Consider the following 12630-nt stretch of genomic DNA (forward strand, 5'->3'; position numbering starts at 1 on the left):
CATGGATCAGGTTACTGCGTGTTTCATCTCATCCAGGTACCTTGTACAGAATAAGCAGTAATGGGACTTAAGCTCCCTCTCTCGGAAAAAAATAAATGAGAATACAGATCCCTATTTTGTTCAACAGTTGGGAAAAAAATACAAAATTTTACGTTGGGATCCATCATCTTGAGTGTTAGCTTTTCATTGTGCAGTTCCTGCAACAAGCCCCAGGTAACAGTAAGCACTGGTCAACGTTAAATGTAAACATGTTGCAGCGGAATGGTGTGGTGCTCGGTAACAAGGTAAAAGACAGAGGTTGTAACAGCTTTTGAGATTGGCTGCTTCATCCTAAAATGTATCCTGCATTTATTTGGGACTCATTGGGTCCACGGTTTTGCACTAAAAAGGTTTTAAAAGTAAGGGGATTCTCCACAGAAACATTGACACCAGGGAGACAGACCCTTCTCCCTCCACGATTTTCCCTGGGCAACAGGAATCTGATATTAGATGATCGAAGATGCAACTTGCCTATCAGGGAGAGAATAAAATTGATGGTCACAAAAGTTAAATTTGTAACCTTTAATACGATGGAATATTTCCCAGTGTTATGTATGAAAGATAATAGGGAAAAGAATTAGCCTAACGGCTAGGGCGGGAGATCATAAATCTGGGGAACCGCGTTAGAGTCTTGGCAATGACGCTCAATATCCTGTGATTCTGGACAAATCACTTATTCTCACCATCCCTGACAAAAAAACTTAATGTGTTCTTGTGTAACGCAAGTGGTGCTCATGTAATGCGCACTGATACCTTCGGGTCAAGTTTGCGCTATATAAAGCTACAAAATAAAAAAAAACACACATTTAAACAATGTAGACCAGGTTAACTTTGGGATGCTCTTATATGAGTTTTGTGGGGTGTCTCCATACCTCTTTTTTAGACTTTACCCTAGAGAGTACCACCTCAGAGGAAGGATGAGAAGGCAGGTGTGTTTCAGGAATGGGTTCCTTCCTTACACAGTAAGGACATAAACTCTTAATTATATATAGCCCGTTCCATTATGAAGATGAATTTTACATATTTACGGCTGATAAGACAGACTTTAACCGTAATGTAAGTGTATGGACCCAGAGATGAACAAGGGCCATAAGCTGTAAATTGATTTTGCATCCAGAATAGGGGTAAGAAAAATTGCACAAATTCTTGAAAAGTTCATGAAAGTGCATAACTTTACTTGAAATTATCTTGGCGCCTCCTCACATGAAAAATGGGCACAACGCCATATCTCACATTGAAAAGACATGAGATCTCTTCAACAAAACAGGTTCAAGGGGAAAAGGACTCCTGCAAGATATTTTCTGCTCCCGCAAGATATTTTTTACTCAAACCAGTCTCTTCCAGGAAAATTGTGTGAAATGTAATACCCGAGAAATTTAGCACATTTTGAAAATATTTATGTAACTCGAATTTCACAAAAAATGTGCCCTCTATATTGCAGGTTTTTTTCCCCATTTTCCTAAGCGGCAGAATACTTTGTATTATTAATATATTTGTTCTTCTTAGCTTTTGCCTTAACAAAATACATTTTACAACATTGAAAAATAATTAAAAATATCAATTTACCTACATACCACCTGAATTACCACAATAATTACAAATCATCCTCAAAAATAAGGATTACATATAAAAACAAACCAAAGCATCCTGCCACTTTCAGCTAACATACAATTTATTAATTTCCAAACCTTAAAACTGGTAAATATTAGCAGCTACAATGGTACGAATTAAATCAGTTGGGGTAACCCTTCCTCTTTATCTTCCCACTCATAATCCCAGCACTCCAGAGGTACATAGAAACTGCACGATTAATCATTGGGTGGTCCACCCTATAACAAAGAGTAAGCCATTTCCTACGAATGCCCAATACATTAGGGTAGAATAGCATAAAATAATATTTCCTTTGTCTCCACTAGCACACTCACACAACTCATCATTACCAACGGTGTTCCTCCAACTGACAACATATGCTTTGAATAGAAGAGTCCCCAGGTGGATCTTAACATATAGTAAACGTTGTACCTCAGGGTAGATATCATCTAGGTAGGGCTCAAAATCAGCATGGGTTTTGTAAAAATCCTTGTACTAAAGGCCCATTCTTGCTTGAAATATATACATTTCGATTTTTATACTGCCAATATTATGTTATGTTGATTTGTGTAGCACACTGATCACCCAAGAGTGTATCCAGGTGCTTAGGCGAGGTATGTAGGTGTTTGGTCCAAAGGTTCTTATATGAAGAACCAGGTCTTCAGCTTCTTTTGGAACTCAATAAGTGAGGAGGAGACTCTAATGGTTTGCGGGAGGTTGTTCCATGTCATGGGTGTGAAGCAGGAGAATAAGCAACCTCCAGTTTTGTTTTTGCTGATGCAGGTCTCATGTTTGAGTGAGAGTGAGGCAGAGCGTAAGTGTCTGGTGGGTTGGTAAAAGTGTATGGGGCTGTACACGTATTCCGGTCCTGTGTTATGTAGGGCTTTGAATGCACACATGAGAAGTTTGAAATTGCTCTGCTTGTGAATGGGGAGCCAGTGAAGCTTCATGAGATGCAGTATGACGTGGGTGTGGCATGGTAGGTTGAGTGTGAGTCGCGCAGCTGTGTTCTGGATGGTCCGGAGTCTGTGTTGGAGTTGTTGGGAGATTCAGACATAGAAAGTGTTACCATAGTCCACCCTGCTGGTGAGGAGTGGTTTTGCGATGGTCCATCTGGGGGCAACCATTTGCAGATCTTTTAGCAGCATGCATAGGATGGTGAAGAAGGAGGTGTGCACCTCGGTTACTTGTTCTGTCATGTTGTGCTTTTCTTTTAGGATGAGCCCTAGATTTCTTGTGTGGTCTGTGTGCATGGGATTTGCTCCTAGTCCTCCGGCTACCAGGTGAAGTCCCATGTGTATGTTATTTTGCTGAAGATCAGTACTTTAGTCTTGTCAGGGATAAGATTAAGGCTGCTGCCATGGTCATGCAGTTGGTGAAGTTCGTTCTTGTGGTGTTTGTCTTGTCTGTTAAAGAAAGGATGAAATTGTTGCAGGAGATGACTGTGATGACTTGTGATCAGATTTTGTTGGTGAGTGGTGCCATGTATCTGTTGAAAAGAACGGGGCTGTGGTACGATCCCTATAGGACACTGCGGAAGGGTGTTTACAAGGTAAAAGACAGAGGTTGTAACAGCTTTTGAGATTGCTGCTTGATCCTAAAATATATCCTGCATTTATTTGGGACTCATTGGGTCCACGGTTTTGCACTAAAACGGTTTTAAAAGTAAGGGGATTCTCCACAGAACATTGACACCAGAGAGACGGACCCTTCTCACTCCCCGATTTTCCCTGGGCAATAGGAATCTGATATTAGATGATCGAAGATGTAACTTGCCTATCGGGGAGAGAATCAAATTGATGGTCACAAAAGTTAAATTTGTAACCTTTAATACGATGGAATATTTCCCAGTATTATGTATGAGAGACAATAGGGAGAAGAATTAGCCTAACGGCTAGGGCGGGAGATCGTAAATCTGGGAAACCGCGTTACAGTCTTGGCAATGACTCTCAACATCCTGTGATTCTGGGCAAATCACTTAATCTCACCATCCCTGACAAAAAAACGAATATGTTCTTGTGTAAAGTAAGTGGTGCTCATGTAAGGCGCTCTGATACGTTCGGGTCAAGTTTGCGCTATATAAAGCTGCAAAATGAAAAAGAAAACACACATTTAAACAATGTAGACCAGGTTAAGTTTAGGCTGCTCTTATATGAGTTTTGTGGGGTATCTCCATACCTCCTTTTTAGACTTTACCCTGGAGAGTGCCGCCTCAGAGGAAGGATGAGAAGGCAGGTGTGTTTCAGGAATGGGTTCATTCCTTACACGGTAAGGAAATAAACTCTTAATTATATACAGCCCCATCCATTATGAAGATGAATTTTACACATTTACGGCTGATAAGACAGACTTTAACCGTAATGTAAGTGTTATGGACCCAGAGATGAACAAGGGCCATAAGCTGTAAATTGTTTTTGCATCCAGAATAGGGGTAAGAAAAACTGCACAAATTCTTGAAAATTTCATGAAAGTGCACAACTTTACTTGAAATTAACTTGGCGCCTCCTCACATGAAAAATGGGCACAACGTCATATCTCACATTGAAAAGACATATGAGATCTCTTCAAAGAAACAGGTTCAAGGGGAAAAGGACTCCTGCAAGATATTTTCTGCTCCCGCAAGATATTTTTTACTCAAACCAGTCTCTTCCAGTAAAATTGTGTGAAATGTAATACCTGAGAAATTTAGCACATTTTGAAAATATTTATGTAACTCGAATTTCACAAAAAATGTGCCCTCCACATTGCAGGTTTTTTTCCCCTTTTTCCTAAGCGGCAGAATACTTTTTAATATTAATTTATTTGTTCTTCTTAGCTTTTGCCTTAACAAAATACATTTTACAACATTGAAAAATAATTAAAAATACGAATTTACCTAAATACCACTTGACTTACCACAATAATTACAAATCATCCTTAAAAATAAGGATTAAATATAAAAACAAGCCAAAGCATCCAGCCACTTTCAGCTAACATACGATTTATTAATTTCCAAACCTTAAAACTGGTAAATATTAGCAGCTACAATGGTACGAATTAAATCAGTTGGGGTAACCCTTCCTCTTTATCTTCCCACTCATAATCCCAGCACTCCAGAGGTACATAGAAACTGCACGATTAATCATTGGGTGGTCCACCCTATAACAAAGAGTAAGCCATTTCCTACGAATGCCCAATACATTAGGGTAGAATAGCATAAAATAATATTTCCTTTGTCTCCACTAGCACACTCACACAATTCATCATTACGAACAGTGTTCCTCCAACTGACAACATATGCATCGAATAGAAGAGTCCCCAGGCGGAACTTAACATATAGTAAACGTTGTACCTCAGGGTAGATATCATCTAGGTAGGGCTCAAAACCAGCATGGGTTTTGTAAAAATCCTTGTACTAAAGGCCCATTCTTGCTTCAATTATATACATTTCGATTTTTATACTGCCAATATTATGTTATGTTGATTTGTGTAGCACACTGATCACCCAAGAGTGTATCCAGGTGCTTAGGCGAGGTATGTAGGTGTTTGGTCCCAAGGCGCTTATATGAAGAACCAGGTCTTCAGCTTCTTTTGGAACTCAATAAGTGAGGAGGAGACTCTAGTGTTTTGCGGGTGGTTTTGCCATGTCATGGGTGTGATGCAGGAGAATAAGCAACCTCCAGTTTTGTTTTTGCGGATGCAAGTCTCGTGTCTGAGTGAGAGTGAGGCAGAGCATAAGTGTCTGGTGGGTTGGTAAAAGTGTATGGGGCTGTACACGTATTCCGGTCCTGTGTTATGTAGGGCTTTGAATGCACACATGAGAAGTTTGAAATTGCTCTGCTTGTGAATGGGGAGCCAGTGAAGCTTCATGAAATGCAGTATGACGTGGGTGTGGCATGGTAGGTTGAGTGTGAGTCGCGCAGCTGTGTTCTGGATGGTCAGGAGTCTGTGTTGGAGTTGTTGGGAGATTCAGACATAAAAAGTGTTACCATAGTCCACCCTGCTGGTGAGGAGTGGTTTTGTGATGGTCCATTTGGGGGCAACCATTTGCAGATCTTTTAGCAGCATGTATAGGATGGTGAAGAAGGAGGTGTGCACTGCGGTTACTTGTTCTGTCATGTTGTGCTTTTCTTTTAGGATGAGCCCTAGATTTCTTGTGTGGTCTGTGGGCATGGGATATGCTCCTAGTCCTCCGGCTACCAGGTGAAGTCCCATGTGGATGTCATGTTGCTGAAGATCAGTACTTTAGTCTTGTCAGGGATAAGCTTAAGGCTGCTGCCATGGTCATGCAGTTGGTGAAGTTCGTTCTTGTGGTGTTTGTCTTGTCTCTTAGAGAAAGGTTCAGATTGTTGCATGAGATGACTGTGATGACTTGTGATCAGATGATGTTGGTGAGTGGTGCCATGTATCTGTTGAAAAGAACGGGGCTGTGGTACGATCCCTATAGGACACTGCGGAAGGGTGTGGTGCTCGGTAACAAGGTAAAAGACAGAGGTTGTAACAGCTTTTGAGATTGGCTGCTTGATCCTAAAAAGTATCCTGCATTTATTTGGGACTCATTGGGTCCACGGTTTTGCACTAAAAAGGTTTTAAAAGTAAGGGGATTCTCCACAGAACATTGACACCAAAGAGACAGACCTTTCTTACTCCCCGATTTTTCCTGGGCAATAGGAATCTGATATTAGATGATCGAAGATGTAACTTGCCTATCGGGGGGAGAATCACATTGATGGTCACAAAAGTTAAATTTGTAACCTTTAATACGATGGAATATTTCCCAGTATTATGTATGAGAGACAATAGGGAGAAGAATTAGCCTAACGGCTAGGGCGGGAGATCGTAAATCCGGGGAACCGCGTTACAGTCTTGGCAATGACGCTCAACATCCTGTGATTCTGGGCCAATCACTTAATCTCATCATCCCTGACAAAAAATGTATGTGTTTTTTGTAACGCAAGTGGTGCTCATGTAGGGCGCTCTGATACCTTCGGGTCAAGTTTGCGCTATATAAAGCTGCAAAATAAAAAAAAACATACCTTTAAACAATGAGGATCAGGTTAAGTTTAGGATGCTCTTATATGAGTTTTGTGGGGAATCTCCATACCTCCTTTTTAGACTTTACCCTGGAGAGTGCCGCCTCAGAGGAAGAATGAGAAGGCAGGTGTGTTTCAGGAATGGGTTCATTCCTTACACGGTAAGGAAATAAACTCTTAATTATATATAGCCCCATCCATTATGAAGATGAATTTTACACATTTATGGCTGATAAGACAGACTTTAACTGTAATGTAAGTGTTATGGACCCAGAGATGAACAAGGGCAATAAGCTGTAAATTGATTTTGCATCCAGAATAGGGGTAAGAAAAATTGCACAAATTCTTGAAAATTTCATGAAAGTGCACAACTTTACTTGAAATTAACTTGGCGCCTCCTCACATGAAAAATGGGCCCAACGTCATAGCTCACATTGAAAAGACATATGAGATCTCTTCAAAGAAACAGGTTCAAGGGGAAAAGGTCTTCTGCAAGATATTTTCTGCTCCCGCAAGATATTTTTTACTCAAACCAGTCTCTTCCAGGAAAATTGTGTGAAATGTAATACCTGAGAAATTTAGCACATTTTGACAATATTTTTGTAACTCGAATTTCACAAAAAATGTGCCCTCCATATTGCAGGTTTTTTTCCCCTTTATCCTAAGCGGCAGAATACTTTTTAATATTAATTTATTTGTTCTTCTTAGCTTTTGCCTTAACGAAATACATTTTACAACATTGAAAAATAATTAAAAATACCAATTTACCTAAATACCACCTGATTTACCAAAATAATTACAAATCATCCTTAAAAATAAGGATTAAATATAAAAACAAACCAAAGCATCCGGCCACTTTCAGCTAACATACAATTTATTAATTTCCAAACCATAAAACTGGTAAATATTAGCAGCTACAATGGTACGTATTAAATCAGTTGGGGTACCCCTTCCTCTTTATCTTCCCACTCATAATCCCAGCACTCCAGAGGTACATAGAAACTGCACGATTAATCATTGGGTGGTCCACCCTATAACAAAGAGTAAGCCATTTCCTACGAATGCCCAATACATTAGGGTAGAATAGCATAAAATAATACTTCCTTTGTATCCACTAGCACACTCACACAACTCATCATTATGAACAGTGTTCCTCCAACTGACAACATATGCTTCGAATAGAAGAGTCCCCAGGTGGATCTTAACATATAGTAAACATTGTACCTCAGGGTAGATATCATCTAGGTAGGGCTCAAAACCAGCATGGATTTTTTAAAAATCCTTGTACTAAAGGCCCATTTTTGCTAGAATTATATACATTTCGATTTTTATACTGCCAATGTTATGTTATGTTGATTTGTGCAGCACACTGATCACCCAAGAGTGTATCCAGGTGCTTAGGAGAGGTATGTAGGTCTTTGGTCACAAGGTTCTTATATGAAGAACCAGGTCTTCAGCTTATTTTGGAACTCAATAAGTGAGGAGGAGACTCTAATGTTTTGTGGGAGGTTGTGCCATGTCATGGGTGTGATGCAGGAGAATGAGCAATCTCCAGTTTTGTTTTTGTGGATGCAGGTCTCGTGTCTGAGTGAGAGTGAGGCAGAGCATAAGTGTCTGGTGGGTTGGTAAAAGTGTATGGGGCTGTACACGTATTCCGGTCCTGTGTTTTGAAGGGCTTTGAATGCACACATGAGAAGTTTGAAATTGCTCTGCTTGTGAATGTGTAGTGTAGTTCCTATTTTCCCAATAGGTCCTGCGCATTGGAATAACATAAACAGTAGTATCGACGTAGAAGTGCGGATCTTCCAGGCCTCTACTGACTATGCTAAACTTAATTGGGTTTGTTACCAACTAGCTCAGAGGTCACTGGAAACTTTCTTGACTGAATAGGAAGTGATCAGCTTCCCTGGCACAGACAAGAAGGGATTCAGTTTTCCAACAACCGTGCAACATGGCAACTTTGCTCCTCAGATCAAGAGTCAATCTCTAGGGTCATGTGAAACAATAGACAGTCATTTTACTCAGTCAGGTTAGTGCAGATTACTTTCACAATATGTAGAGAATAGAGAGACTGGCGTTTGTCAATGAAGGGTTAACATTTATTGAACAGTCTTTCTTCTCGTACAAGAGAAATGTATTGCCACAATTGCAAGACTTGTTATTATAAAAAGTACGTACAGTAAGATAAGTATTGCGAGATAATACTGTAAAAGCATTGATATGGTTTCTTAGCCATACAATGGTTTAAAAGTAATAAAACATATATACATTCATATATACATTAGGCTAAAATACTCAACTGGTGCTTCTAACTACGCCTACCCCAGTGTACCTGACCTAAGCCTAATACGTGGGAGGGGAGTAAGTAAGTAGCTTTAAGTTAAGTTGGTTTTGCCAAGGTTTGCTTCAAGAATTCTCACTAAGTGTTTAGTCAACACCATACCTCTGAATAGAATGATGGAGGTCTGGTATCTCCTTCAGGGAAACTCGGTATCCCAGTCACCCGCAAGGGTAGACCAGAAACGCTGGAGCTGGACTTCTCGGCAGGAGAAAGGCAGCGTCTCTCTTCAGCGCGTCGAGGAGGAGGAGGGACAGCGTCCGCGGGCAACTTGCATCTGCTAGGCTCTTGCAGAGGGACGGCTGTTCAGCTCCTAAGTTCACCACACCATCGTTCGCCAGTTAGCAGCGATAGCAGTAGCGATAGCAGCTATGGTATCATCAGCATGACAGCTTCTTCAGCAGCAGCGAGATATCTGGCAGCATCAGCTTCACCAACAGCAACGAGACAGCAGCAATTGCTTAAGGCAACGTTGGTAATATTTATACCTGAAAGGTGCCATGTTTGACGTAAGTTTGCTAGACATAAGACGTCAATAAAGATGTCACTTAGGAAGTGTTCGCTATCAGTTGCTCATTAGAGTTCTATTACTAATCAAAACAAAGCAAGCGGGGATTTCTAGGTTTGCTGAGTTTTTATCTTGTTGAAGAACTCGGAGTGTTAATCTAGGAATCTCAGATAGTGACTTCTGCTCTGTCATTGCACTAATTGGTTGCAAAGGAAGTGGCAGAGAAAACTATTCTGGAATGTGGCTCTGTTCGTGTGAGGCCAGAGATGACTTTCTGAATATTGTACTTAGAGGGTTATGCCAATATAGGGAATAAATGGATTTATAGCCGAATAGGGGCATAAGGTCACAGTATCGATCAGGATCCTAGATAAGCACGCAACACCCACTCCACGCATTCATGTCCATCAAATTACTAAAACTAGAGCAATAAGATGCATGTGTAACATTGCCCACCCCAAAATACATATATGCATTTGAAATAGGCGTATATTGTAATACGTGAAAATGATAGGTACTGTACGTTTTTGAAGCATAGAAATCATTCAAAAATTATAGCATATGAAATCAATGAACGATTATGCAAAAAGAATTACACATGAAATATCTCTGAAACAGAAGAAGGGCGAGATAAATCATTACATATAAATGCATTGCAATAAAATGTGCTAGAGGCTGGTGTAAAGTTATTATGTCTCTAGATGTGTTTAGAAATAGAAGTTGAAGCTTCTGTTCTCTAAGAATAGTTTTTACCTTAAGCAAAGAATTTTTCGTGCCAAAAAAGGGTGAATATTAAAAAAAATTCAATTCAAAAGAATTAATGCTTGAACGGGGAAATAGAGTTCCAACGCTTTTTAGCAGTTTTTGTTGTTCAAAACTGAAGGCCGAATTCAGAGTTCATGGGAACGCTGTGTGTCGGAAAGCTTCTCCAAAGTTATCGTTTCTGTTCGGGTGAGAACATCATATCAGACAGGCTTTCAAAGAATTGGTCTACAAAATCAGGTGACAGTTCAACCAAATTCGATAGCGCTGTAACTTGGCAGGTGTGAGAATGATGGCTGTCATCATAGTCGGAACCAGCAATGCTCACAGAAGGTCGTACCTGGATCATGTTGCTTTTGTCACTCGCTTCACTGTTACCACCTAGTCGTAGCACAGGAGTCTCAACGAATGCCGTCTTCAGGATTGGTAGCCGCTGGGGACAATACAATGCGTGAGCCGTTATCGGACTTAGCAAAGTATCGACGTCCATTGGTACTGCTGATGGAAGTGAAAGACAGACGTCCAACACGCACTCATCTCCGCATAGCATACATCGAAGTACCGGTAAGATACAGTTCTGCCATATAGGTCTGAATGAAAGGAACCAGGTCATGTTTAGATCTCTCAGCCTGGCCAATCCAAGGACTTTAGTTATTCTGTCCCGGTAGCGCATTGCTAGGATTGTCTCTTCCATTCCCATAGGAGCTATGTCTGAGCTTTGGCTTGCCATAACGAAGCAGGACGGTCAAAAAAAAATGCCTGCTACAAGTCCCAAAAATAAGGGTATGCCGCCAAAAACAGAGTGGACAAAATTAGGAACGATTGCTTGAAATGGTGTTAGCAGTCCCGTAAAAATCGTCTTAAATATGTCTGGGATGCCTGTGGCACTAGACATGTTAAGGAGTTGGCTCAGCATTTCTACGAAATGCACGGGGCAATTTGTTGATAAAAGGTCATGAACCTCCGTAGCTGTCCTTGCAACTAGAAGATCATACGTCTCTTTTGATGACGTTATGGGCACTGTTGTCTGCAAAAGCACAGACTTCATTTTGCTTAAAGTATCAATTCGTATAGAACAGAGATTCAGACGAGGCCAGATGGGAGTCTCTGTGTCTACAGGCCCGCTCGGGAACAATGCCTGCATACAACATTTGACCATGGATGTTACGCTTACTAGATAACTTTTCCCTGGAACAAGGCCACAACAACTGTGATCCGTTCTAAGAATGTAACTCCCGTTTGCAAGTTGCATAAAGAAGGGCTCTATCTGAATTGCAGGTGTGACTAGCTGGTGGCATGAAAGGTTGTTAGAATTACCTTCACAGGCTCCATGTAAATTAATACCCTGGCACAAAAGTATACCGCTTAGTGAATGTTTACAGTTTTCACCACTAAGAAATACATTTTTGTCGCTGTCACTATAGCAAGAATGTGTGTATGGTAATTTCCATTCTGATTTTACATATCCTTTACCCAATCGTTCATACTGGCCAGTAGGTATGTACTCAAGGCACTTTTTAAATCGGAAAGTTGTTATCGGAATGGTGATAATTCTGTGTATTATCCATTCAATGACAGGACTTTCTGACATTGTCAATGGTAATCTCTCAAGTTTTTCGATGCTCAGGATTGTATAGTCTGCTCCTTTCTGTGCCAAACTGATTTGTTTATCAGAAAGGTTAAAAATGGAAAATAATGACGTTGTGTTGATTAAACGCCAAGGCACATAGCCTGAACGAAGATTTTGCAGCGTCCAGCCTAATTGTATAATAGAACTTAATTGAGATTGGCCATGCTGTAACATTAGCAAGTCTCTGTCTATCACATCAAAGGCAGAGGATACAATATTGTCCAACGAATATATTCTGGAGGACAGAGTCATTAACCCATTGTCCACTACAGAAAGTGATTTTTCCAAATTAATACAATCAATTTCTCGTATTTTTTCAGCTGTTTCAATTTGTGTGACTTTCCAAGCCTCGTTGTATGCAGCATAGATACTGGTCGCTATGAAACGCTTTTGACGCTGTTTGCGTGGTCCAAGAATGAAATCGCGCAAATCAGCACCATCTTTTAGTAAAGACAAGTGTTGCTTAATTTCAGCCAGTGTGGATGATGTTAGCCATTCAAGGCAGAGCTTCCCTACACTGTATGTTGATACTATCCCTGGATGTTGTCTCTGGGAGTATCTAGGGTCTAGTCTGGTCATTTTTAACCCCTGTGTTTTGTTCAGGAATCTGTCTTGACAGTTGTTTGTGTCTGTAGGCCAGATTAACCACTTTTTCCAATCAGGATGTGTTCTGTTAAAATGTAAAATTTGTGATACGTCTAACTCAATATCTGCAGTTGCATTATCAGGTATTGGCTTTGGAATAGACTGT

The sequence above is a fragment of the Lissotriton vulgaris genome, chromosome 2_1 (assembly GCF_964263255.1).
Source record: "Lissotriton vulgaris chromosome 2_1, aLisVul1.2, whole genome shotgun sequence".
NCBI classification, from domain to species: Eukaryota; Metazoa; Chordata; class Amphibia; order Caudata; family Salamandridae; genus Lissotriton; species Lissotriton vulgaris.